Raw genomic sequence first — 27,065 nt, forward strand, 5'->3', positions numbered from 1 at the left:
CTGTGTGCGTGTATGTGTGTGTGTTTGCCTGTTTAAACATATCCTAGAGATCTCCTGCCATCCCCCCAAAACCTGTCTCCATCCCCCTCTAACTCCTAAAGAGGGAGGCCTCCCTCTGTTCCACAGTAGGAAGGGAAGTTTCAGAGCAGCAGCCGTGTTAGTCTGTATTCGCAAAAAGAAAAGGAGTACTTGTGGCACCTTAGAGACTAACCAATTTATTTGAGCATAAGCTTTCGTGAGCTACAGCTCAGAGTCTCTTTGACTCTAAGCTCTCTCAGCCCCACAGTGTTTCTCCACACCTCCCAAGATCTCATGTCTAGTGGGCAGGAACCAGTGTTTGCCCAGCTGAGGAGCAGGGTGTGTGGGGCACACTTTCACCAAGCAGACAGTGAAGGAGACGCTGTCAAGGCTGGGAAGCCTGACAGAGTGAACTGTGTTGGTTTAGTTTCCAAGCGTCTTTTCTCTGCCTCTAAGTTGGCAAAGCCTGGAGATATCCAAGAACCCCATTCTGTGAGCGCCCCTGGGAGTGGGATCCTGGTCTGTTCCAGTAACACAGTTGCTCAGAGGAAGGAGCAAGCAGGCAGGTTGGGCCAGAAGGACTGTGTGCCATGTACACTCGCTTCTGCCCTCGCAAGTGAAGCTCAAAGCCCTGGCACAGGTAGAGACAAGTGGCCTCGATAAGATGCTGGCATTTCTTTTCTGTTGCCGAAAGGACATTGTGGACCTGACTTCCCATTACTCTGATCTAGTAACATTTTATACCCATGGATGTAAATGACACAGGAGGGGCAGGCAATGGTGAATCAAGCCCTGTGAAGGGAGGTGAAATTCCCCATCGACTCCCCTTCCTTCCTGTTAACTACATCCTAGCTCCCCCTCCTTCAGTGGAACGAGCCACTTGCAGAGGGATCTTTCAGGTATGAATCCAGGCAAGTGGCAGGAAACACAACAGCTGAGGGTGAGAGCAGGACTGCACCTTTACTAGTTGTAGCCTTGTGCCTGTGGCCTAGCCACTATCTCACTAAGCATTCTCCCTGAGAGCTACCACGGAGCAATTAGGCAGTGCTTGGTTACAGGGTTTTCTCTTTATTATTGTGAGATTATTTCCCCTTTGCTGATTTATAACTTTGCTAAACAACATCAGTTTGCTTCCCTTTCACACGACTCCCTAAAAAACAGAGGTATATTAAGTGACAGTCAGGGCAAATGCGAATGCAGACTCTCACCTTAGCGCAGGTTGCAGAGCCAGGGATCACACCCCAGGAAATAAATCCATCCTAGGGATTAATCAGACTAGCTTCTGTTCCACTTTCAATAAGAACCAGAGCCAGAGCCAGGGCCTGTGGCACCAGCCAGCCAAACAGCCTCCTGGGCAAGAGAGCTGGGTGAAAAATTTAGAGGCAAAAAATGCAGGGAAAACTTGGAAATTGCAATGTTGTTTCTATGTCACAAGATTAAAAGAAAACGGTGGCGGAAAATTTTAAATCAAAATCGTTATCAAAAGGGTTGTCAACATTTTTCATTTACCAGAAAACCAGAGTTTGGTAAGCGCAACATTTTGATAATTTCAATAATTGTTTTGTTGACAAAAATGTCATGAAAGTTTTGTAAACACTGGAACAGTTAGAAAAAAATGTCTCAACAGTTCTTGAAAAAGGCTATTTTTTAACAATAACAAGAAATTTCGTTTAAAAAAATGCTGACCAGTTTGAAGAGGCATGCAGTGTACGGCCTAGGAGGGAGCAACTGTAAGGCAGAGGACCGGGTTTCTATTGTTGGCTCTGTCACTGATTTGCTGGGTCACCTTGGGCAGTTCCCTTCACCCTTCTGTGCCTCACTTTCCCCGTCTGTTAAACGGGGGCTAATGACACTGACCTGGTTTTGTAAAGCGCTCTGCGACCCTGGGATGAAAGGGGGTGTATATGTGCAAAGTCATTGTCATTCTCCTTCTTGGAAGCCTGGCTCACATATGTCCTTAAAGATAACACAGGAATAGGGTTGCCACGTGTTTTTGCACCACAGAGTTCAGTTCATGGAACCAGCCTGTCTCAGGGGTTGGGCTTAGCTCCCAGGGCTCTTCCAAAGCTGGCAGACTCATTTCTGCAAATATATTTGCCCCCTTTAAAAAATATTTTTGCTGGTGCACAGGTCAGCATGGCAGAACCTCAGTCTCTCCGGGAGGTGCGCACTGGAGGAGAAACCCAGGAATATGGAAGGTGGAAAAATGAATGTTTGATAACCGCTGACCAAAGGTGGTCCAGCAGAACATCGCCTTTCCCTGATGCACTGAGGATTATGTTTGGGATGTAGCTCGCTTTTCTCCATTAGCTATGTACTGTCTCACAGAAATGCCATCTCCTAGTATGAAAAATGAAGCCAATTAGGAACCAGCAGACTGCATGGGCCAACAAGCACTTCAGCAGCTCCTGAGTTTGTGAATAACAGCCACAGCCATTTATCTTATTAGTCGCATGGCACTTTTCGCCTTTCTATGGCACGGACCCAGTCGGGCAACAGGCAGTAGCATGGAATGATCAGCAGCAGGATTAACTCCGGTAAGGGATGGGAAATTTATCATGGAATGTAATAGCATACGCCCTCCCCCCACACTAGGGGGCAGCATAACCAGGGTTTAGGTAACATGAGCAGGAGCGGCAGACAATGAGGCTATGTTCAAAAATATGCCCCAAAGTCGATTTTCCTGTTGGTTTGCAATTGTATAGCCCCTGTCCATAATACTTTTGCCTTTGATTTTAACCAGAAGGATTTGCTTCCTTGAAAAGAGCAGGTTCTGGTAAAGCAGGTGTGGTTGTCTTTTCTAGGCATCCGATGAAGTGAGCTGTAGCTCACGAAAGCTTATGCTCCAATAAATGGGTTGGTCTCTAAGGTGCCACAAGTCCTCCTGTTCTTTTTTGCGAATACAGACTAACACGGCTGCTGCTCTGAAACTTTTCTAGGCTTGTCGGCTAAGGTTATGGCTACATCTGCAATCATGTCACAGCTCAGGGCAATTGCACCTGTATTCCGCCTTCCTGGCCAGCAAGGCACCCACTCCTACAATCAGAGAGAGGATTGCAGCAGATGGGCCCAAGCTAGCTTTGATCGAGCTAGCCTGAATAACAGTAACAATGAAGTGCTGTCAGTATGGCAGCACAGGTGGTACAAGCCCACCAGGACCCTGGGTGCGTCCTTCAGTGGCTGGCCCACGCTGACGTGCTTCACTGCTTTTGAGCTGGCTAAAGCAGAGTTAGCACGTGCTGCAGGCACCCCTCTGCCTGCAGTGTAGACGTACACTGAGATCCACTGTGTTGGCTGATACGCACGCTCGCGATCTTATAGGCTCACGATAGTTAGTGGTTTTCTTGAAGCCCCAGATCCTGGAGCCAGGACTTTGCAGGAGAATCTTGGCTTTCGTTTTTTTTTTTAAAGAAAGTTCCTAGCCTTCAGGGTGGTGGAGAAAAGTTTGCAAACGTGACCCGCGTGTGCCCGAAAGCCTCTGAAATCTCATGATTTTCAAGGCAATCTCATGATTTTCGGAGCTCGACTCATGATTTGTTCAGTTTTGGGGTTGGCATTTCGCCCTCTGTCACAGGACGACAATATGTCCTGCCTCCCCAGGGAAGACTGACTCGGTGATCTAAGAGGTGTTTTCCCTCATGAACCACAGTCGGTGTAGCAGGCAGTAAAGTTCTTGGGTCCCATTGCAGCCCCTGTGTGTTGTTCTGATGACGAGGGCTATTTAATAACAGGGTGCTAGTGATCGCTGAATGCGTTAGACACGGTGACTCTTGGTTAGGAAAGGCCCAGAATCGGAACTGTACGCTCCATACTAAAAGTCACAAAACCTGTTCAGGGTTTTCCAAGTGTAATGTGCACTTTACCCCGAGGAAGTATTTTGGATTCACCAGTAAATAAACAAATAAGCGTGTCTCTAATGGAGCATTCTCTGTAACGACATCATTGTGCCATCTGGTTCTTGTGGAGATGAAACCCAATTTATCCTGAACTTATTCAGTTAAAACCTATTAGTCTCATTTACATCAATCAATCTGTACAGGACAAAGGAACCGCCTCTCATGGAGCAGCCCAAAGAGATGGTTCAGAGGGGCAGCTGGTGGCTGCTGTAACAATGCCGACACCACCATGAAGAAAGACGCGTCACTGTTTGAAACAGATGAGGAACTTCCCATGAACACAGACGCTTCACTCCCTAGATTTCTGCAGAGAAAGGTCCCAGGCCCCAGATCCTCAAAGGCACAGGCTGGGCTGGGTGAGATCTCCACTAATGGTGTCTCCAGGCCCAGCCTGGGAGAGCTTTAGCAGACAAAAGGAAAATGGTTTACTCTGGGCCAGCTGTAGGGTTTTGGGAAAACTATGAAAAATGTCCTCTCCACCCAGCCTGCCACATGCAATAAATAGCCTGTTGCCCTAGGACAGTGGCTTTCAACCTTTCCAGACTACTGTACCCCTTTTCAGGAGTCTGATTTGTCTTGCGGACCCCCAACTTTCACCTCACTTAAAAACTACTTGCTTGCAAAAATCAGACATAAAAATACAAAAGTGTCACAGCCACACTATTTACCGAAAAATTGCTGACTTTCTCATTTTTACCATATAATCATAAAATAAATAAATTGGAATAGCGATATTGTACTTACATTTCAGTGTTCAGTATATAGAGCAGTATAAACAAGCCATTGTATGAAATTTTAGTTTGTACTGATTTCGCTAGTGCTTTTTATGTAGCCTGTTGTAAAAGTAGGCAAATATCTAGATGAGTTGATGTACCCCCTGGAAGACCTCTGCTTACCCCCAGGGGTACATGTACCTGTGGTTGAGAACCATAGCCCTAGGATGATGGTATTCTGCTTACGGCAGGAACCAGCCCTGGAGGTGACCTCTACAAATTGATGTGGGATGGGGCAGTCCGCCAGCCAATGTGTCCGATTATAAGAGCCCACCGTGACCAAATTAAATTTGGGACATAGGGCAAAATGACACCTTCAGAGTGTCACATCCCACTGTCCCCACATCTGCACACAGGGGACCACGTGTCCACACAGGCAGCTATATCAAAATAAAGGGTTTGTGTCCATCTGGCCTTTTGCTTTTTTACATGTTGGGTTTGTGAATGGGAGCCGAGTGATTCCTAGGCTCAAGCCTTGCTGTGGTGTTCTGGGCCCAGTCTTGCTCCCATTGAAGCCAATGGCAAAATTCCCAATGACTTCAATGGAAGCGAGATGAGCAGTGCTTAATTTGTAAAGAAAGAGGTGCCGGGGCTATGAACTGCCAAGCCCAGAGGTGCAAAGTAAGCACTGGAAATGAGGTTATAGCCTTACAGGAGGAAATAACCAGAGCTGGACAAAATTTTTCAGCCAAAACTTTTTTTGTGGATTCAGCAACAGTGAAACATTTTGAAAATTTGTGTCCATTTCACTACGTTGTTTCAGGACCAAGGTAGCTGAGCTGACTTTACTGGAGACGGAGCAGAGGGGAAATATGCCATAGGAATTAGCAACCTGGCTGTGAAATTAGAATAGTTAGGCAATGCCAAGCCTTTGGAGCTATGGTCAAGCGAGAGAGCCAGACAGTGATAAACTGCACTGCTCATTGCTGCAAAGGCAACAGAGGAGATTCCCCATGCAGGCTAGAGCAAGCAGCATTTATGTTGTTATACATCACACCTAGGGACTAGGACAGATGGCGATGCTCTTAGGACATGTATAGGGAACCACCTCCTTGGATGTGGGCAGCTAAAGAGGCAACTCTCACAATTTTATTATGAATTCTGTGATGTATGATGTTTTCTCCAAGCCCCAGCTCCCGGATTCATGTGATTATGAGGGAATCTCAGCTTGTGTTGTTGTTCTTTTAAAGTAAGTTTCTAGCTCTCATGGTTGCAGAAAAAAGCTCGAAAATGTGATCCGAGCGCATGGTAAAGCTTCAAACTCCTGAAAGCAAACAGCAAGAATGTAACATGTATTTTGTTTAAAAATCTCAGGATTTTTAAGCCAATCTCATGATTTTTGAGGCACTTACTTGTGATTTTTGAGCGCATGGGGTTGGCACGACTGCTAGCATAGACATCTCATGAATGACTTCTACACACACACACAAAGAGCTGGTGTTTACAAAAAATAGGAATAGATAGTCTAAAAAAGACAACCTCGAAACAGTTGGAGGCTTAAATAGAAATTATAGCTAGAGGCAGAAATCTTTAAAAAAACTAAACTAGAAACAGGCAGAGGGTTAAAAGGAATTAGAAAAAAGGCAGAAATCTTAACATTTATTACAAATTAGAAATGTTAAAAATAAATTGGAAACAGAGATTTTGAGAAATAACAGGCAGGGGATGTTTCATATAACTAGTCAGTGGTTATTTAGCAAGTGAATACAGTTTAAGGGCCTGACCCAAAGGGTACATCTACACTACAAGTGAAGGTGTGGTTTTAGCATGGATAGACACACCTGTCCTTGCTTTAATCTAGCTAGCAGGGTAACAATAGTGAAGATGTGGCCACAGGGACTAGCTGCCTGAGTATGTGTCCAGGGTCCCTGCTGGGTTTGTACATGGGTGAGTAGACCTTGCTGCCTTGGTTTCACTGTTATTGTTACCCATGCCAGCTAGATTAAAGCGAGGACAGTTATGCCCAGCTATACCACACTCACCTTCACTTGCAGTGTAGACATACCCTGAATTCAGTGGAAAGACTCTCACGGATGGCTTGGGCTCAGGCCTTAGGGATTAGGAGAAGACGTTGTGATTAGGTCGGGGTTAGATAATCCGTGTCAGCGACCCTCCAACTACTTTACTAATCCAGACCTACCCTAAATGCATTGTCTTTCCCTCCCCTTTTCCCCCTCTCCCACTGTCTGCTACATTCATGTGTTGCTTAGACCAGGGGTTCTCACAACAAATTTTTTGGTGGCCCCAGCGTGCAGCCACCAACTCTTGCTGGTGGCTGGTCTGACAATTTTCCTAAAATACTTAATTAACTTTAGGAAAAACAAATCAATATGCACATATACATGGCCAAATCACTGTGATCTATTTAGGTAGGGTTTTTGACAGACTCAGTAATAAAAATAATGTACAGTTGTCTCTGTTCTTGACTGAGCCGAAACAGAATAGAAACACACATACGGTGCTTTGCACGTTCTTGTCTTTTTTTGTCGTTTCTTTTGCTTTTTTTGGTTGCTTTTTTTTAGACTTGCTAGCTAGTAAGTCTGCTGCTGTAAAAATTAACATTTGTATGTTTGTTAATATTACTTTTCACAGCAGACTTAACACAGCCCCAGCAAGCCCGGGGACAAATTAAGCCCTGGATGGGGAGGTGGGTAGGGAGGCAGCGGGGGCCAGGGGCAATTGGGTTGAGGCTGAGGGCCCAGAGGGGGCAGCAGGGGCCAGAGGTCAGCTCCCCATTCTCCTAGGTCCTTCTCACACGTCCAGTCTGCTCCACGTTCTCCTAGGTCCCTTCCCACACGTCCAGTCAGCTCCACGTTCTCCTAGGTCCCTTCCCACATGTCCAGTCAGCTCCACGTTCTCCCCTTGCCCTCACAGCCAGTGGCACTTGACATCATGGAAATCAGCCAAGCCAGCAGGGGTTGGTTTTTTAGTTTTATTTTTTTTAATTGGCAGGATCTGTCTGCTTTTAAATAAATTGTGCTGGCTGAAAGTACATTCCATTAAGGACTCAGCCTCTGCTCCAGTTTTCAGAGGCTTGTAAATATTGAGGGGGGTTCTTTGAGTCAGCTGCCAGTGCACTCTCTGGGAAAGCACCGTGTTCCTGGCTCAGATGCATTTGGCTATACATAGGGACTTCTCACAGTGCCTAAAGAAGCTGACAGCTCAGCTCTGACAGCTTTATATCAAGGAAACCCTTAGCTATGTTATGTTCATGGCATACAAGCAGAGAAGTTAGATAAACTTTCTGGAAAGTCACAACCTAACACTACTTTATTTCTTAGAATCCAGAACTTTAATGCACAAGAACCCAAACCAGAGAGAGACAAAGCAGGCTGCTCCCTAAGGCAGTGAGATACAACTCACCCCACCTTGCTCTAGGCTGGCTCTTGGAAGACCAACTGCTGAAAGATCCCGATTGCATGCTTCCTTACAGAGCCCTAGCTTGCAAGCAGGACCAGGAAAACCCCAATAGCTTTATCATTTTAACACAGTTTTCAATAAACCACAAGCTACTACTGAGCAATGCGCTTAAGCCCCACAACAGGAGCGGTGCCCAGAGGGAGGAAACCGGGTTCAGCTCTAGTCGCTCTTCTACATTACAGAAATTTGGAATTGCCACTTGCTAGCGCCTGCCACAGAGTACAGCGTTCGCAGTGGTGCACAACTATGGCTGGGATCTTGACTAAAACAATGGTAACTTAAAAGTACAACAGCCAGTAGTGAGCTGGAGCTGGTTCGCACCCGTTCGTGCGAACCGGTGGTTAAATTTTGCAGCCGGCTTAGAACCGGTTGTTAAAGGGGTTTGGCAAACTGCGGCCCGTGGGACCGTCCTGACCGTCCCGCCTGAACTCTCCGTTGGGGAGGCTCCCCTGAGAATTTCTACTCACCCGGCGGCCCTGCAGTCCTTCAGTGCCACCGAAGACCCAGAGCGACTGAAGAAACCAGTTCTTCAGCTTCTGGCAGCTCATCACTGACAACAGCTAACAGCTGCAGAGGGAAGGATGCGTGATCGCTCCCTGTTTCAAGTTGTGTGGAACACCAGGGGCCTGCCGGGTCACCCGTAATTTCTCCATTTATAAAGGCGCTCCTCCAACAAGCCCTGAGAACTGGTATAGAAAGGAGAGGAAACACCTTCACAGGTGAAAATCGGTTAAGTGTGAGTCTGCTGTATAATAGGGCCAGATCCTTAGCCAGTGTGAATTAGCAACGTTGCATTTATTTCACTGGAGTTGTGCCAGTTAATATGAGCTGAGAATCTGGCCCTGCGGCAATCTGTTCGACTCGGCTAGAACTCAGGATGAATTCCTTCCAAGTGGGTTTCCAGTGCCACAGTCGCTGACTTTGCAATGTGCTGGGGGGTGCTCAACCCCTGGCTCTGCCCCAGGCCTTGCCCCCACTCCACCCCTTCCCCCAAGGCCCCACCCCGCCTCTTCCCACCCCCACCTCGTCTCTTCCTGCCTCCTTCCACCCCCTCCCCCAAGCACACCATGTCTGCGCTCCTCCCCCCGCCTCCCTCCCAGCCTCCCCGCACGCTGCAAAACAGCTGACAGGGGCTGGCCAGCGGGTGGGAGGCACTGGGGGGAAGCTGATGGGGGGGCTGCCGGTGGGTGCTGAGCACCCACCATTTCTTCCGCATGGGTGCTCCAGTCCCCGAGCATGCACGAAGTCAGCGCCTATGTCCCATGCCCTCTGTGCTTACCCTCCTCTTGCATGGCATACGAGCCCTTGCTCGTCTCAGTACCCTGCCTAGTGCCTTTGCTGTCCCATGCCAGATTACTGCTTCGGAGCCAGATTATTCTGTCCACCATCGTGAAAGAGACCTACCAATGAAATCCTGGATTAGGTCTCCCTATCCCTAGAGCAAAGGGTGGGAGGGTGGAAGCACTGGCGTAGACTTCACTCCTCTGTCGATGGTGGGTGCTGAGCATGGCTAACCCACCTTTTTCAGACCAGAGGGGCTGTGCGAGAGGAGTGTGGGCTTGTTTGCGGGTGTTAGGATCTAGTTTAATCTCTGAGTTTTGTTGGGTTGTTACATTTTTTAACCAGGCCTGAATAATTTAGATTCGACGATATTTCAGTCTGGGGTTGTTAGCTTGAATGTTCTTTCAATTGCTGCTTGACCCAGTTTCAAAATAAAGGGAAACCTACCAAATGAAAAGCTTGCAGGCTGGGAGGCAAGGAGCCTCCTAATTTATTCCAGATTTCTCCTCCCTTCCTCCACACTGGAAAATGAAATAACCTGAGAAACCGTATTCTGGGATGCCATGTATTCCTGTGGAAATGTACACTGGTGCCCAACACCAGGGCACCCGGGATCTCCCATCAATAAAGCAACCTGTTAAAATGTAACCGTTCTGGGGATATTATGCAGATGCCATGAAAACCCAGGGACTGCAGGGAAGGGCATGGGGAATGGAGAGTTAGGGCAGTCCTGGATAAGGCCCCTACTGGGAAACCGTATTCTTCCCTTGCTGGGAAATGGACTTGATCTAACAGGTCTTTTCCAGCACTATCGACTATGATCCTAAGAGGATGCGTGGGAGATATTCTCTGAAGCTCTAAAATAGTTTGAATCCAACCTACGTACACACATTTAAAAAGGCCCTTTGAGACCGGCAATGAAGAGACTGTCTGTAAAAGGGATTTCTGATGTGTCCGGCTCCATAGTATGTAGAAACAAAAGGTCCAACATTATTAGACAAAAATCTCAAGGTCAATGACATGCATAAAGAACTGAGCACAGAGGGCTACATGCCCAGGCCCAACCAGCACAAGGGGCTGTGTTCTCCTGTGATTCTAGGGAGGGATTTTGCTGTATTTACATTTCAGTCACCATCCCGTAGTTCCCTGACATTCAACAGTGGGCGAGATAAGAGAAAAACGTCTGCTCTCTGCTCTTTCCAGCATGCATCAACTCAGATTTTAGGCTCTTTGTTACTCTCAAAATATTTCAGTACTGGCGCTCCCATGACAATTATATTTTAAATTCCTGAAAGCTCTTCTTGAGCCTGTCACCCCAGACCGATCCTATTGGGTCCTCCAGCAGCATTCTGAGTGGAACACTTAATCGTAACACATTAGGGGTGAATTTGCTTAGCTCTGTGAACATGGCCCTGAATTTCTACAAGGTCTTCTTGACTTGGGTTCATTCTGTTGGGTTCTTGACTAGGGCTCTTTCTGTTCTGATCAACTCCACGTTCCTTGGGTCTGGCTGAATCCTGGTTAATCTCTGGGTGCTAGGAAGAGGATCATTCTGGCCCTTTGATTTATTTGGCTGTAAAGATTATTGGATTGGGATTGGACCTGAGAGAAGAATCTGATCCATTGTGTTTCATATATTACTTTTTTCACCTCTTTCTAGCAGAATTTGCTTTTACTGATCAATAAAGGGAGGCTTTTCAGCTGTATGTGTCAAATTTTACTTTCCAACAGCCACCCTCCACTTGTGCTGATGTGTTTTGTTCTCATTTAGACTGATCAGTCATTTGTAAGGATCAGAGCAGAGCTGATTTCCTTAATGATTTCAGAGGCAGGAAAAAAAATTCTCACCTTTTGAGTGCCACTTGGCTGAAGGTAAAGAATGTTACAGCTGGTAGAAGTGCTAATTAGAGCCAATTATAACTTTAATGACCTGCCTTGGTATTCACATGCCTGGTAGAACTCACCATGAAGGTATTTTGCTTTTATGCAAATGTCTAATTTGGGAAGCTCACACTTTTACAAATCTTTGTGTAGGGATTGTTTGGATAAAATGATGAAAAGAGGGGATTACTCAAGGTGATCCTTGTACACGAATTCCACACATCACCCTTCATTTTCTGGGCACTGTGCTGAGCCCACGTTAGTTGCACCAACCCTTTTTGGGCACATGAAACGCCCGTCACCCCAGTGTCTGATGTTCAGAAGGAGAGGCACGCTTTTGCATGACAGAGCTGCACGTGCAGTTAATTATAGCTGTGCGCAACTGCCCATTTGCACGTGCACGTTTCACAATTCCACGTGCTGTCACCATAATCAGTGCGTACAAAGTGCCCAAGCGGATGCCTATTTGCACAACCCATCCTTCCAAAAAGCAGGCTCATAAGGTCTTCTCAAAATAATTTCACCCATCGCCCTCCAGGTGATGGTCTCAAGAGTCATTGAGTAGGGCATGGGAGCTGTCATTTCTGAGAGGAGACTGCAAGGAATTGGACAGAATGGCTGAGCATGTGAATAAGCAGCATGTATGTGTGTGTGTGTGTGTGTGTGTATACACACACAAACACGCTCACTGGTTATATATAGTGTTGTGAGTACGTATGTTCTGCATCAATTCTCTACTGGAAGTGGAACTCGGCATGCAAACCTCTCTTGGAAACTATGCCTCTAAATAGCCTCCTACGTCTTCAGATGCTTTCCCAGGAGTGCACTCCTCCAGGGCAGCTCAGGAGAGTAAGCCGTACACCCCATGAGAAAATACCGGTGGCTTTTCAACAAAGCCAGCTTAGCAGAAGAAAGTCTGAGATTCAACAAGAATGCAGTAGCTTGAACACAGCCGTGCACAGTTATTCATGGATTACTGATGCCTGCAAGGAACACAAAAGATCCAGAGAGTTTGTTAAATGCAATTCATCTCCTCTGCATGGATGTTTGTGAGAATCCAGTTCAGCAGGGAACAAAAACCCAGTTCAAACCAGAAGCCGTAAAGGGCTTGTGGCATTAACTGTGTGTGTTTACCCTGGGCTCGAGTTGGCTTTGGACCCAAGAAGAGATCGGGATGAAACCAAACCCCAGATCTGAACATCCCTGAATGTTGGGGCTGGTTGGGTCGGGACTGGATGACTCTTATCTCTATAATGAGCCAAAGTAAAACCCCAGAATGGACACCTCAGATCCTCATCCACAATTTATGGTTCTGGTCCATCTTCAGTGACATGTGGACATGAGTGTGACTCGTCTATGCAAGCTCTGCTGTTTGGCTGAGTTCTCCAGCTGTGCCAAAGGATTTATTCCCATTATGTATCAATCAGTATTATTATGTTTGTAGCACCTAGGAGCTCCGGTCGTGGAGTAGGACCCTCTTGTGCTGTGCAAACACAGAATAAAAAAGACACTCCTATCCCCTCCCCCAAGTTACTGCCTAAATTATTTTAGGTCCTGCCTATGACCAGTGATATCCTCTGAGTCTGGAGTGTTCTGGGCCCTTCAAATGCCCAGCAGCAGAACATTGGTGACAGGCGCAGTGCGCGGGGCTCAAGGAGAAATCCATGTTCTAGCCTGGATGGAGGATCCCTGCCCATGACCACAGATGGCAAATTAATAAGACAGAGCAAATGGAAAGTCCCGTTTATCTTTCTGACATACTTGTAACTCACCTGGAATGAAGGCCAGTGCTCCCAATTAGTAGAAAAGCAGATTCTGGACTGTCTCCCCATCCCCTGCAGCAGATCCACCAATATCACCCACATTTCATGATCCACTAATTGACTCAGAGCACAGCAGCAAAGAATGGGCTGGGCTGGTCCCTGTTCCTACAGATCAACCCCCTGAAGAGGGGGAGAGGATAAATGCGAACTAGGAGTGCTCCTTAGCACAGGACTTTGGGCAGGCTGCACCCTGCAGAGTAGTCATCTCTAATAACTGTACATGTGCTGGGACGGCTTCAGCTGTTTGCTAACTAGCAATGAGAAGCACTGCCAGGCCTCTCCCACGTCAATGAACAGGTGAAAGACAAGAAAGAGGCCCCTCATCCCGCCATTAGAGATTATGAGAAAGTTTGTCAGTTTATGTGATGCCGCTGATGTAGTGTAAGTTGCCCTGCTCCCAACACGGTACTCACACGCGCAGTGAAACCTGATTTATCCCTTCCTCATTGCTGCCTTAACCAACATCCACATGAAACAAAACCTCAACCTAAGCTGTCTCCCAGGCTTGACTATTCCTAGGGTTTCTCAGTAGTTATTTCAGCTCCTACTTCCCTCTGTTTTAACTCCGTACCATTCTATGCTCCTGAGTTAGAACAAATAGGACATGCTGGGTCTGTATGCCAAGGTGAATCAGGAGAATAGTCCTGCATCTCTGTGCAGGGTCCTGCCACCCTATAATATGGAGTAAAGTCAAAACAGGAGTCACTGTGGTCTTAAATACCTAGTGATTAAATGCCTCTTCCTGATGCTTATGCCCATCCAGCCTGGGCTATTCAGTCTTATGGCTCACCAGTCATTCTTGGTGACATTGGCAAACTCTGTGCATTCCCAGATAATAGCTCATGCTTCACAGTAATACCTTTTGCGCTTCTGTAGCACCTTTATTCCAAGAGATTCATGTTGCTCTGGAGACAGCATGTGCTCAAGGCCAGCAGACTGAAACAGAGCATCCCCCATGCTCCCCACGGAGAGCAGAGGGCCACACAAGCCAGTAACCGCTGCGTTGGACAGCTGAACACCCTTTCTTCTCCCCTGCTTTTCCCTTGGCGGAGCTGTCAGACTAAGAAGGAGAGAATATGCTTCCGGGTTGCTATTTTGTTTCCTCAGATCACAGAACAATACATTTCAGAGGTGCATTTTTTATGCTAAATACTCCCAGCCCGATCATCGATCATCCTTTGAAGAGCTGTTGCATTGAATCCCTGCTCTTTCTGGAGCCTTGAAAGGCAAATACAGCAGGGCCAACTTCAGCAAGTGGCGGTGTACCAGTGGAGATCCAGATCATCCACTGGCATGATAGTGCATCGGCCTAGGGCACAAATTCCAAGAGTGGGTAGGACCTGTACACATAGGATCTTAGTAGTGAGCTGTCCTGTTCCCACTGCTTTCTCATCTAGGCAGATGCTCGCTGCAGACAAGTATTACTGCCACATGACTGCAAGAATGGCACCACGGAGTTCCATGGGTGGGCCTAGAATTTCCAAAGAGCTTAGCACACCGCAGCTCCCAGCGCGACCCGCAGAAGCCCACCTGAAAGCATGAAGGCAGCCAGTGTTTTTAACCGCCAGCCCTGCAGATACTCTCTGGGATCTGAGAGTCAAGCAGGGCTCTTCGTGGACCCTGCTGACTCTAGTCTCATACTTAGACTGCAAACTCCTTGGGGCAGGAGTACCCTGTGCTAAGTGTTAGTACAGGACTAGCACAAGGGCACCCTGGACCCCAGGTGCTACTACAATACAAGCAATAAATAATAATCACCAGCAAGAAAAAACAGCCCTGCCACTGCGGCTGAGGAGCTGGCTATTGTGACTGATTTCACAAGCAAGGTGCCCAGTGCCTCAGATACAATGCAAGATACTACACGGATGGGTGGCAGTATAAAACTCTAAGAAAGTTAGATAGATAAGCCGGACTAGAATCCAGCACATGCTCCCAGAGCTGTCTTGTCCCTGCAGTGCTAAGGGAATAAATACTTACTGTGGTAACTGAAGTCATCGGCGACTACTTAGCCTCTTAAAAAGAAACTCAAAAGTCTCTGAGACCGTTGAGGCTCCCCATCAGGAAAAGGAAACCCATCCTTGATTTGACAAATCCGGATGTTCCTCACATCGATTCATGGAAATATCCAGCTGCATGGTGAAACTCCGGGGACGGAGAGATGGCCGACACACACTGCAGCACATAGAAAGGACTTCTGGAAGCTGCAGAGCCCCCAAGCATGGTCCTGGGAAGGAGGCCAAGAAACCCTTTGTAAACATTCAGAGGCAGTCAGAAGGGGGGGGAGGAGTGTTAGCGAGGGGCTGCTGAGGTCCTTCAAGGTGTGGCATTGCCAGTGGTCTTCGTAATAACATGGGAAGACTAGAGCAGATGCTTTTAACAGCTGATGGTATAATAGATATGTGATGGGGTTTCTCCCATCACCAACTAGAGAAGAGAAAGAGCCTCAGTTAGAAACATGCTCCACACCTGTGGGCTGATGGACTGACTGCCTTCTGGCCAGAGGGGGCAGAGCTAGGTAAGGCTCATTAGACAGCTGGGTCTTATAACTGAGCCTGCAGGAGCTGACAGAGAAGGCCGGGCTCTCTGTCCAGGAGAGACTCACTTGGGAGGAAAATCCCAAGAGTGAAGCTGGTGATTTTGACATTGTCCTGCAAAGGGGAAGGGGGCCTTCTTGTTTACCATTCACTGAAGCTGATTACATTGGACGGTTGATACCCCAGAAGGGACCATATTGGAGAAGTGTCTTGGTCCTAGTCCCAGAACACAAAGGCAAAGGATAAGGCAGTGCAGCACCTTGGAAGCATCCAAAGGGTGCCTTAGAGGTACAGCACAGTGCAACACAGAGTCTGAATGCCAGGAGGCGCTCTGACTGTAAATAGCAGTGGTCACAAGGTATCACTTAGAGTCAAATCTCTGGCAGAGAGACTCAGGGCAAAGTGAAGGGGAAAGGGATTCTTCTTGCTAGCCTGCAAACACTTCTTCACCTCCCTCTGTGACATGGGAAGCAGGGCAGTTTTTACTTCTCCCAAGAGATGGGGCACTGTTGAAGGGACACAGGTAGATGTGTGGTGGAGAGGGTCTCTCCACTTTCTTGTAGACCTTGCATTGCATGTAGTCCATAGTGCCTAGGTGTGCGTGTACAGAATTGTATGCAAATCTCATTGTACCACATTTGGTCCCCATGTGTTACCTGTGGCACTTGGACTGAGAAACCGTGGAGCGAGACTCCTGAAATATGTAACAATGGGTGTGAAATCTCAACCAGAATCACTGGAGGAGATGGAGCACCAGCAGCTAGTGAATGTTACCCAGTGGGATGGCACAGGCCCGGCTGGTGGCGTTGGGACAGCGTGGGACTGGGCTCCCCCACTGCAGCGAGGACAAGAGGCGCCTGGAAAGAAGCGAAGAGAGACTGCAGCCCTGGAGTTGGTGTGTTCTCTGTGCTGGCACCTATAGCTGCCCCAAAGCTGCATTATTCCTATGAGGCAAGTCCTCCTCTTCATCCCTGTGACAGCTCCTCAGGCTGCTGCATGAAACAGCTCTTTAGAAATGGGGGTGCTAAATCCACCGCTGTGCGTGTCCATGAGTTACCATGTCCTGTGGACTCGGGACCTCTCCACCAGGCACCCTTTTCCAGCCCTGAAGCCAGAGTAGCATGCATTGGCCAGGCCTGCTACCACGCCTCAGCTTGGAAGGACTCCTTGTCCTAAGGAGATCCCCAGAGTCCAGGCCAGGTGCTCCAGCTGGGCACTGTGAGAGGATATGTCCTGTTATGAGCACACATTTGTAGACTCCATGTTCGCAGACACAGTTGTAAGCTGTGGGCTCAGGATCGAGACATCTGGTCTCTCTTGGAGCAAATGCACAAGCCATACCATTGGTCCTAAGGACTTAAGGCTGGAGTCTGTTCTGAGTTACTCCACTTACTCCCAAGGGTTTGCGCACATGTACCTATATTCATCTACAACCCTGGACGCCTCTGCAGGTGTCAAATCCCGTTGCTTCACCCCACCCAATCTTACTTCTCATTGCCTGAAATACCCTGGACAACTAGCCAGAGATGTCTGAGACCAACTAAAATAGCCACAAGGAGCCTGTAGAAATGGCAATAAAACTAGAGCATCAAAACCAATGTAGAAAACAACATATCTGCCATTCTCTTCTCTAGAGCTGCCCACGTGTGAATCTCAACACACCTCAGCAAGATCCAGCCAGGGATGAGCCTCATAGATAAATGGGATTATCCCCATTCTACAGGTGGAGAAACAAAGGTGCAGAGAGGTTAAGTGATTTCACCAAGATAGTAGCAGAGCCAGGCCTAGGACCCATGTGTGATAGCTCTTAAATCTGTGTTTCACACACTGGACCATGCTAAGAAATAACTTTTCTAACCTGGCTGATACAGCTCATTGAACTCCTCTGAGCGTCACACCCATCAGCACAGTCACTCACAGAGCCACACGTGTGCACACAAACACACAATCCTAGGGATATGCTGATAAATGAACAGAAGCCATCCAGAGCCCTTTCCGTGTTGCTGAAACTGATTGGCATCCCTCACTAATTAATCCAAGATGAGTAGCTAATTCAGGACCTTGATTACGACTTTGCATAATTAAAAAAAAAAAAAAAGACAATCCGCAGCAGGAGCAGTGGAAGAAACCTGCTAATCAGCGACGGTGTCTTGATGGGCTCAGTGCTTGGGTTCGCTCCTGCGGATCTAGGCTATTTAAAGAGTTGGGGTCGAGAATGAAACAAAACAGCGAAGAGCTCGGTGATGTGTAACAACACTCTGCCCTGTGATAGTGCTTTTCAGTCACGGCTCTCAAGGCACTTGACCAGCACTTATGAACTTAGCTTCCCAGGAACCCTGGGAGGCATATTACGGATGGGGACACCAAGGCGCAACGCGGTTTGCTGATTTGCCTGACAAGCTAGTGATGCAGCCAAGAATAAGTTACATGCTACATGATACCACTTGTGTTAACCGCCTTCTGTGTAACAATCTGTCCCAACTTGTATTTTGCTCACACTCTGGTTTCCTTCCCCAGACCGGAAGAAGAATTCTGTGAAGCTCAATAGCTTGTACCTTCCACCAACAGACATAGGTCCAGTATATGATTTTATTAACATTTTGTAGGTCTTCGTTCTGCAGGGAGCCCAAAAAACATTTATACAGGTGTCTCCAGGGCAGGCGCATTCCCTTTGTAGCATCTGGCACCGGCTACTGTGGAAAGACAGGATACTGGGCTAGATGGACCATTGCTCTGACGCACTATGGCCACTCTTATGCTCTTAGGAAATCATAGTTTATACATACACATGCAGTGCAGCAAAAACCATCCTAGCCCCGTTTCCGGAGGTGGCTCATTGGCTCGGCAGTAAAAGTCAGCCAGCTTAACATGCAGGATTTTAAAAGTTGGAAGCAGCCCTGGCTGTATCTCGCCACCTCACTGACGAGCCAGCTCACTGCCAACCTCATTTGAAAACATATATTTTCTCCCTTGCCTATGGCTCCTAAGTTCTCTCTCTCCCTGGCCCTCTCTCGCTGCTGCTAACTATTGTGTATTATTTAACTCTGCAAAGCACTTCGGGGATGCAATTGGTGTGATTGCTACAATATGAAACAGCCCTGAACCTGCAATTTGTCCAGGTAGAGCTCTGTGCTCAAGAAGACCCCCACACGGACTATGTTGTACTTATTGAACGGGACTCAAGGAGACTGACTGGCTCAGGGGATGGGTGCTGAGCTGTAACACTTGGACCTGTTGGCTGCCGGTTTAAATCGGGCCCTGATCAGTAGTGGGTGAAAATTGTCTGATGGCAGAGACTTCTCTGGCTGCTGCTTGTTCTAGGCTCCAGGCCTCACTGCTCCAACTTCTCTAGGTTCTGGTGTAGTTTGGCTCTGTCCTCCTATGCATTTGCTACTCGTCCGCTTCTGCTGTCACCCAAGAATTGGCTCACAGCTGAAGTTACCAAAGAAGTGCCCAAGATGGAAAGCTGTGAAGCAGCTACACAGGGCGCAGAGAAGGGCTCTGTGGTTTTGAGTGTGCTAACAGAGACCAGTGGCCAGTTTCAGAAACAATGAGTCCATTGTTCGAATCACTAGTGTCTCCTCCTGACGAGCCCTGTCCCATTCCTTGGCAGCCCTGTGTGAAAGCCGGGGGTTGAGGAGAAAGGAGGGTGGCATCACTCACAATCAGTGTTGATAAAGCTGCTGTTCACGCCAAATCGGTGCTGTGTGGAGGCTCGGTTGTACCAGGCTGGACCTAAACCAGGGGTAATTCCTTGGGGGCAGCTGCTTTCCTTAGGAAGAGTGATGTCCACAGCCTTTGTAACCCCCACTCAGCGTCTTCCCCGAACCCCCTTGCCCTGACTCACCTCCTGATGGGTGCAGAATTCATGGCAACCATTCAAGACTGCCAGAGAGATGTGACCCCAGAATATGTATAAGTAGGGGCATAGCGAGCAGATCGAGGGACGTGATCGTTCCCCTCTATTCGACATTGGTGAGGCCTCATCTGGAGTACTGTGTCCAGTTTTGGGCCCCACACTTCAAGAAGGATGTGGATAAATTGGAGAGAGTCCAGCGAAGGGCAACAAAAATGATTAGGGGACTGGAACACATGAATTATGAGGAGAGGCTGAGGGAGCTGGGATTGTTTAGCCTGCAGAAGAGAAGAATGAGGGGGGATTTGATAGCTGCTTTCAACTACCTGAAAGGGGGTTCCAAAGAGGATGGCTCTAGACTGTTCTCAATGGTAGCAGATGACAGAACGAGGAGTAATGGTCTCAAGTTGCAGTGGGGAAGGTTTAGATTGGATATTAGGAAAAACTTTTTCACTAAGAGGGTGGTGAAACACTGGAATGCGTTACCTAGGGAGGTGGTAGAATCTCCTTCCTTAGAGGTTTTTAAGGTCAGGCTTGACAAAGCCCTGGCTGGGATGATTTAACTGGGAATTGGTCCTGCTTTGAGCAGGGGGTTGGACTAGATGACCTTCTGGGGTCCCTTCCAACCCTGATATTCTATGATTCTATGATTCTATGTGGCAGTAGGGCTTATGTGGACCCCCTCAATGGGATCATTGAGACTATCCTCTCCCTCGCCCCCCTGGGCATGCACGGTGCGCTCTGCACTGTACACTGATGTGAGCATGAGGGAGGTATTGTCTCTTTCATAAGTGACCTCTGCTTTCCGTATCCTTTGTAAGCAGCACTTCTTTAATCCCGTCTGAGGGAGAGGACCTGGCAATGCTGGGAGCCTGATGGAGAGCGGGCTGGGGACAAACAAATTGCCTGGAAAGTCTGGTGCAAGGCAAAGTGCCATCTGGACAAGCCAAGGTGTCAGGTTTTTTGCCCTCCAGAAGAGGTGCAAGGGGAGGGCTGAGTGATGTGAGGCACAGAGGGGCCGAGTGGGAGCGACGCACAGATGACTTGAGCTGCCTCAGGTGTCACAGCGACTGCAGGAGTCTTTGTACAGAGCCCTGCTTGCACTTCGGACAAGGCTCCATTCCCAGGCCCTTCTCTATTGGTTTGATGGGGGACCACGAGCTGGTCCCATTGTCACAGAGACGGTTCTGGGCAATGGCAGACCGTATTGGTGGAGGACTAGACTGGTGCTGGTGTGTATGATGAGTTCTGCAGTCACAACCAGGGGGGCTGGAGCAATTTGTGCAGGGGGGTGCCGAGAGCCATTGAACTGTAAACAGTGTATATAATGGAAACCTTTTCAAGCCAGGGGGTGCGCCAGGCAGCCCCGCTAGTTCCAGCACTGATGGTCACACCAGCCACAACAGTGGCTGTTCACATTTTTCTTGCATGTGATCTACCCCTGTTACCCAGGCTCCACTCTGACTCACCCTCTCTGACCAGTGGGGAAAGTGAGGCCAACAGTACATGCGTCAGACCAAGCAGAGTCAGGCCTGCGACAAACAAGAAACCCAGGCAGGCTGGTCCAACACCTGGTTTAGGTCCAGCCTGGTACAACCGAGCCTCCACACAGCACCGATTTGGAGTGAACAGCAGCTTTATCAACACTGATTGTGAGTGATGCCACCCTCCTTTCTCCTCAACCCCCGGCTTTCACGCAGGGCTGCCAAGGAATGGGACAGGGCTCGTCAGGAGGAGACACTAGTGATTCGAACAATGGACTCATTGTTTCTGAAACTGGCCACTGGTCTCTGTTAGCACACTCAAAACCACAGAGCCCTTCTCTGTGCCCTGTGTAGCTGCTTCACAGCTTTCCGTCTTGGGCACTTCTTTGGTAACTTCAGCCGTGAGCCAATTCTTGGGTGACAGCAGAAGCGGACGAGTAGCAAATGCATAGGAGGACAGAGCCAAACTACACCAGAACCTAGAGAAGTTGGAGCAGTGAGGCCTGGAGCCTAGAACAGGAGCTCAGGTTCTAAGACAGGTTAAGTCCTGAAACCTAGAGAGAGGAACTGAATGGCGCAGAAACAGAAAGTGGGGATGTAAGCAAGAAGCAGCACCCAGCACTGCCGTAGAGTGAAATTACTTTCATCTTGCCCCTTTGATACTGTCATAGACTCATAGAATATCAGGGTTGAAAGGGACCTCAGGAGGTCATCTAGTCCAACCCTCTGCTCAAAGCAGGACCAATCCCCAATTTTTGCCCCAGATCCCTAAATGGCCCCCTCAAGCGTTGAACTCACAACCCTGGGTTTAGCAAGCAAATGCCCAAACCACTGAGCTATCCCTCCCCAGCTTTTAAAAAATGGGGGTTGAAACCAGTGGGATTGACCACAGTAATTTACCAATGTAAACATGTGATGTTACTGAGCGTTATAATCAAGGTCCCCACATACTCTGGGGTGAGAGGAGCCAAACTTCTCCAGCAAGGACCTTGGGCTCTCCAGCAGCTTCTGGTCATTTTTTAAATTGAGGATTTTATTGAGTTAAATACAAAAAATGAATAATACAGTCAGCGCAGCAGTCCCCGTGCTGTTTATGTTACTGCTGCATTCAATTCATTTGATGCTGTCCCTACAGTTTTAGTTTTCAATATTCCCCAGAGTGGCATCATTAGGTTCCAGAATTAACAATCAATTGCTATCAATGGGGTGGTTCACACCTCTCAGAGCCACTGTTTCAGGCTGTCTGCAGACTTAGACAGACATCGCTGCCTTCGTTACACTCTGCTTGTGTTTATCTTTGCAACCAGGAGGGCTGGAAACCATTTGTTTCAAAATGAGAGCTGAGACGTTAGAGCAAGGAGTGGCCTCCAGGGGGAATTCTGAGCTGCAGAATCCAGAATGCATTGAGCCCTGGCTATAATGGCCACAGGGAAGGTGCGGGATCAGGGTAGGAAGGAAGACTGACCTGAAGTAATAGTGCATGTTAAAAAAATGTTGGAAAATCACTGCAATCATCAGAAAACAAAAGGAACTGCAGAGGATGCTGGGTAAAATTATGCAAATTACCATCGCAGTCGCCAGGCTGATTTCTTAAAAATCCCCAGCTCTGTTAGCACAATTAATGGGAAAATCTGCTTTTCTGCCTCTCTGAAAATTTTCAAAGCAGTTCCCAGCCTATCCTGCGATTCCAGTTTTCCTTATTAACATATTCAGGCATCTTTCAGGGCGGGGCACTGAGTCCCCACAACTAACGTGTCAGTCAGCTCTGTCACCAAGGAGTGCACCTGGAGGACAGGATTTTACCCTCTGATTTCTCCATTGGGCTCTTGGCAGAACGCAAACAAGCTATTGCCGGATTTTTTTGTTCTCCTTGCTGCCACTGCACATAGTCTGTCTGTCTCCCCCTTTCACTCATGCTCTCTCTTGGACGAGAAATCCTCCCATACATTTTAATGCCGACGAGCATTAATGCATCTAACTGCCCCCTTGAGCTCTTCCAATAGCTGAGTGACACACCAGGAAATAGACCTAGACAGGACTGGCCTCAGTTCCCTATTCAAATTCCTTCATAGATCAGTAAGATTACAGTGCACAGAGAAGAAGCATTTTCAGCAGACCCTTTTCATCAAAAGAAATACAGCAACAAGACGGGGGAGATTTAATCAGGCGCTCCACCGGCGAAGCCAACTCAAAGGAAGTGGCTAGTGCTGAATGGAAGCCTTCCCTTTCCAAGATCTGGCCCTGTCCCTCAGTCTTAATCAGCCAGGGCGTGCATGAAGTATAAGGCTTTATTGGAGATGTCAATGCTATTGACACGTGCAGCGCATTAAATGCCTTACTGAGGATTTGCATAAATCGGGGAGGAAGGGAGAGCATTGAGAAAAGGATCAACAATGACAAACTGAATGTGCTAAGGTGCTTAAAAAAAATGATAAGGGAATAAACCAGTTAAGAGAATACATTACTCGCACAACAGTTTATTCAAATCCTGTTTTACTGGAAATCCTCTTAAGTGATCACCTGATCATGTGTTAAATTCCTAATTGAATAATCTGTTCACTACATATTCCTATAGACACAGCCACCTGGCAAGTGGCAGAGGCAGATAAGGTAAAGATCTGGGGAGCTCAGCTCTGATGGGACAATTATAAGAATTGTTTTGGTGAAACTATCACTAAACTGACTGAATGTCCTGGATGGTGGGCGGCTGGCTTAGCCACTTGGAAAAGAAAAGCTTAGCCACTTGGAAAAGAAAAGGGAAAAGATTATATAATGTAGAGATGGGCCAAACTTACTGAGTTTGGATCTGGTTCCCAATTTTACTCTAATCCACCCAGAGCTTGAGAGTATTTGGATTTGAGCCAGGCCATTAGAGAGACAGGCTCAGCCTAGGATATTCAGGATGCAACGCTCCCGTTGAGTTTGGAGCCACCCCCAAGACAGTGCTCCCATCTTTAAGGCTCTGAATTTTGTGGCAATGCATTGCTACTCAGCAGCCTGTCCGCACATGAGAATCCCATAGAGCTTTGGAAGGGAACATGCCTGGCTCCAGTGAGAGCTTCAGGGCCCCCCTTGGGAGAACCTGCTCTGCTTTCACGGGCAGAAACAAGGTCACCCTCTAGCTACAAAAGGCCTTGGCCTTAAAGGGAAAACGTGCTTGCTGCCCACCCACCCCTCCATCCCAGCATGCTGGCGTGTTCCAGCCGACATCCGTCCCCAGGAAGCTCTATCAAAGACCAAGCTTGGCTTCTGTAGAAATTAAACCCATTATGCACCATCTTCCGCTACCAAAACAGCGGCACCTGCACATAGAAACTCAGTGCAAAGACAACAGCACTTAGCAAAACAGAAAAACTATTCTTGAGCAAAAAGCCGCAGCAGTTTTTACAGCCATTAGTTAGCAATCGCTCCAGCTCTGCCAGCTGCTCAATCTAAACAAACCCCACTGTCAGGCAGCCAAACCAACACAAAGCAGGCTGCCAGTAGCAGGATGAAACACTGGCCACAGGCAGCAGTTGGAGACAGCGTGTAACTATGAGCACCTTGGGTTACAGCGGAGGATGTATATGCATAGATCCGTACTCCCATGGTCAGGAGGCCTCTGCAGGCACCAACACTCACATTTTTGCATCAGATCCTATGAGATGCTGAGTTCCTCCCGCATGGTGGAGTGCCCCCCTCAAGCCCCACTGACCTCGGGGCCTATGTCCTCATACAAACCCCTTCCACGTGTCCTTGAGCAAAGTCTCTTTTTCCTTTCCAAACCTTCATTTAGAGAGGAGAAAATCAGCATTTGCTGACTGAAATGCAAATCCTCTTCCACCCTGGCATAGCATGAAAAGTGTTTCCCAGACACACATCCCGATTTCGTTCCCCCTTGTCGTCACTCTCTGCTGCTGTACTTTGTATCTAATACTTGCACATGGCAATGCTGATAAATTCAATGAAGCCGTTCTGCAAAGCTACTGAAAATGCCCAGGCTCATCAGAAAACTCTTGAATACCAGGGAGGAATTGATGGCCCAAAAGCAGACGGGTGACACCGCTGGATCTTGTTCAAGACCTTGGAATCTCACTGTCATGCGCCATTGTGCTGAGGTTTTCTGCTTCAAGGAAGGACTGGCTAGGTCACAGGCCAAGACACTAATCTGCTGTCACAGTGGATGGGCAAGAGCATCATTTGACTAATGGGATCTCCAACTTTCCAATGTCACGTGATGTTTGTCTTCAGCCCCGGCAGTCGGCAATGGCATAAGAGGAAGAACTGTCTTGTGGTTAAGGTAATTGCACTGGACTCAGGGGATTGGGGTTCTATTCCTGGCCTTATTTGGGCTTCCTGTGGGGCCTTAACCTCTTGGTGCTTCAGTTTCCCTCCCTCACAGGGCAGTCATGAGACTTCACATTTGTAAGGTGCTTAGACAGCACACTGAGGAGAGACATATAAAAGCTTATCCATGAAATGGTTCTTTGGGGCAGGTAAAAATACAGGCCTTTTACCAGGCAGATCAGGCTGCTTCCAGCATTCTGGGCCAGTCTACGCCTAGCAGCTCAGCAAAGCAAGCTGACATCTCCACCCCTGCTCTCTAGCACACACCACCACGGGGCCACTTACCCTGGCTGCCATAATAATTGTTATGCAGCCACTCACGGGCATCTCCCTGCCAGAGATGGCTGGTTCTTACTTTTGAAGAACTGGAATAAGACCCAGTGCCATTGAATCAACATAATATTCTGCACCAGTTACAAAGACCTTCCTGACCTTAGAAACAAACCCCAGATGAAATCTTCCCTGGGCTTGATAGCCACTCCCAGAGTGCCTCCTGGACATGGCGTTACTTTCATTTCATAGGTTTCATAGTAGGTTTCATTTCATAGTGCGTCTAGCATACACACTGTCTCCCCAGGAGCTTTACTGAGTTACATTATACAGTTACAGAGAAGCAGGGGGAAGAGAGGAATCCAGAGGTACAGACATGGGAGAAGAGCTGCAGATATTTATTTGACTAGTGGGTCTGTGCACCACCCCTGGAAGAATCAGAACTGCTCAGCAATGAGCCATTGCCTTGTACTACTAACATCTAACTGAGAGCGGGGATGCAGGGGCTTGGGCTGCCTGGAGCAGCAGGATCTGCGTTCTAGCCCCGCTGGAGTGTGCAATGTAGTAACCAGTGCGATCTTCCAGGGTGGACACAGGTTTGTTACCTGGTGAGATGTATAAAGAGATGAAAACTGCGAAGCAGTCAGCGCAAAGGCCTCTGGGAGAGGAGAGAGGGAAGGAAATGAAAAGGTATTTCAGATCAGGGCAGATTAACATGGGATCCCTAGGGTCTGCCTCCACATTCAGAATGGGCGTCTGGGAGGCGCAGAGTAGCAGACAACAGCGCAGCCAGTGCCTGCGGGCCTGCTGGAGTGGTCTGGGCTGCCCCTCTTGGGAGAAAGATCAAAGACTGGAAAGGGTCGGGGGGGAGCATCTTGGATGGGGGCAAAACAGAGAGACATCAGCTCCTTCTAGTCTGGATTGTGGTGTGGGGCAGAAAAGGGTTTCAGCATCCCCTGAGTTTGCATAAAATGCATGTCTGTGCTTCCATGCTCCCATCCCGGTCTCCAACTACCAGCAGCCCTGAACGGACTGGGACCCGGGGAAGGGGAAGTGGAGCACATTTAAAGGCCAGTCTGTTAAAGAATTCCTTTTCCCAGTTCCCAGAACTCTTTCCCAGTTCCTTCTTTATCCCCGCAGCTGTCCGGTACAAATGTCGCCCAGGACAGCTACCAAGACTACGATCAACTGGGGAGGGGAGTCAAAGATTTTGCATAGTGTAGATTTATATTCCTGAGCTTCAACACCAGCTATTTTTCACCCAAGTGAGAAGGCGCCCTCTGGAGACTCATGACTCTGCTCCTGGGATGCCTTTATCAAAGCATGTGTTTAAGTGAATAATAAATGATATAAAGGGTTTTTATTGATCCGGCCCTGCTGCCTCAGAAGCAGCAGTGCCGAGAGACGGCTGCTGTATTGGGACCACCCCCTCCTTCCACAAATCAGGTAGCACAGAGCTGGGAGCAGTCCCACCCATTTTGTCTGGTCTCCAGGAGCCATTCC

General features: G+C 48.1%; 1 long non-coding RNA gene across 1 annotated transcript in view; it reads left to right on the forward strand.

Annotated features, from left to right (window-relative positions):
• The first annotated feature begins 2,026 nt into the window (after positions 1-2,026).
• The window catches only part of LOC140918157 (uncharacterized), a 33,251-nt gene continuing 8,212 nt past the window's right edge, over positions 2,027-27,065 (forward strand). The window contains exons 1-2 of the long non-coding RNA XR_012161094.1: positions 2,027-2,555; positions 4,058-8,826. This is a non-coding gene — a long non-coding RNA (uncharacterized lncRNA). The remainder of the gene's footprint in view (positions 2,556-4,057; positions 8,827-27,065) is intronic.

This window comes from Lepidochelys kempii, chromosome 10, assembly GCF_965140265.1.
Source record: "Lepidochelys kempii isolate rLepKem1 chromosome 10, rLepKem1.hap2, whole genome shotgun sequence".
Classification (NCBI taxonomy): Eukaryota; Metazoa; Chordata; order Testudines; family Cheloniidae; genus Lepidochelys; species Lepidochelys kempii.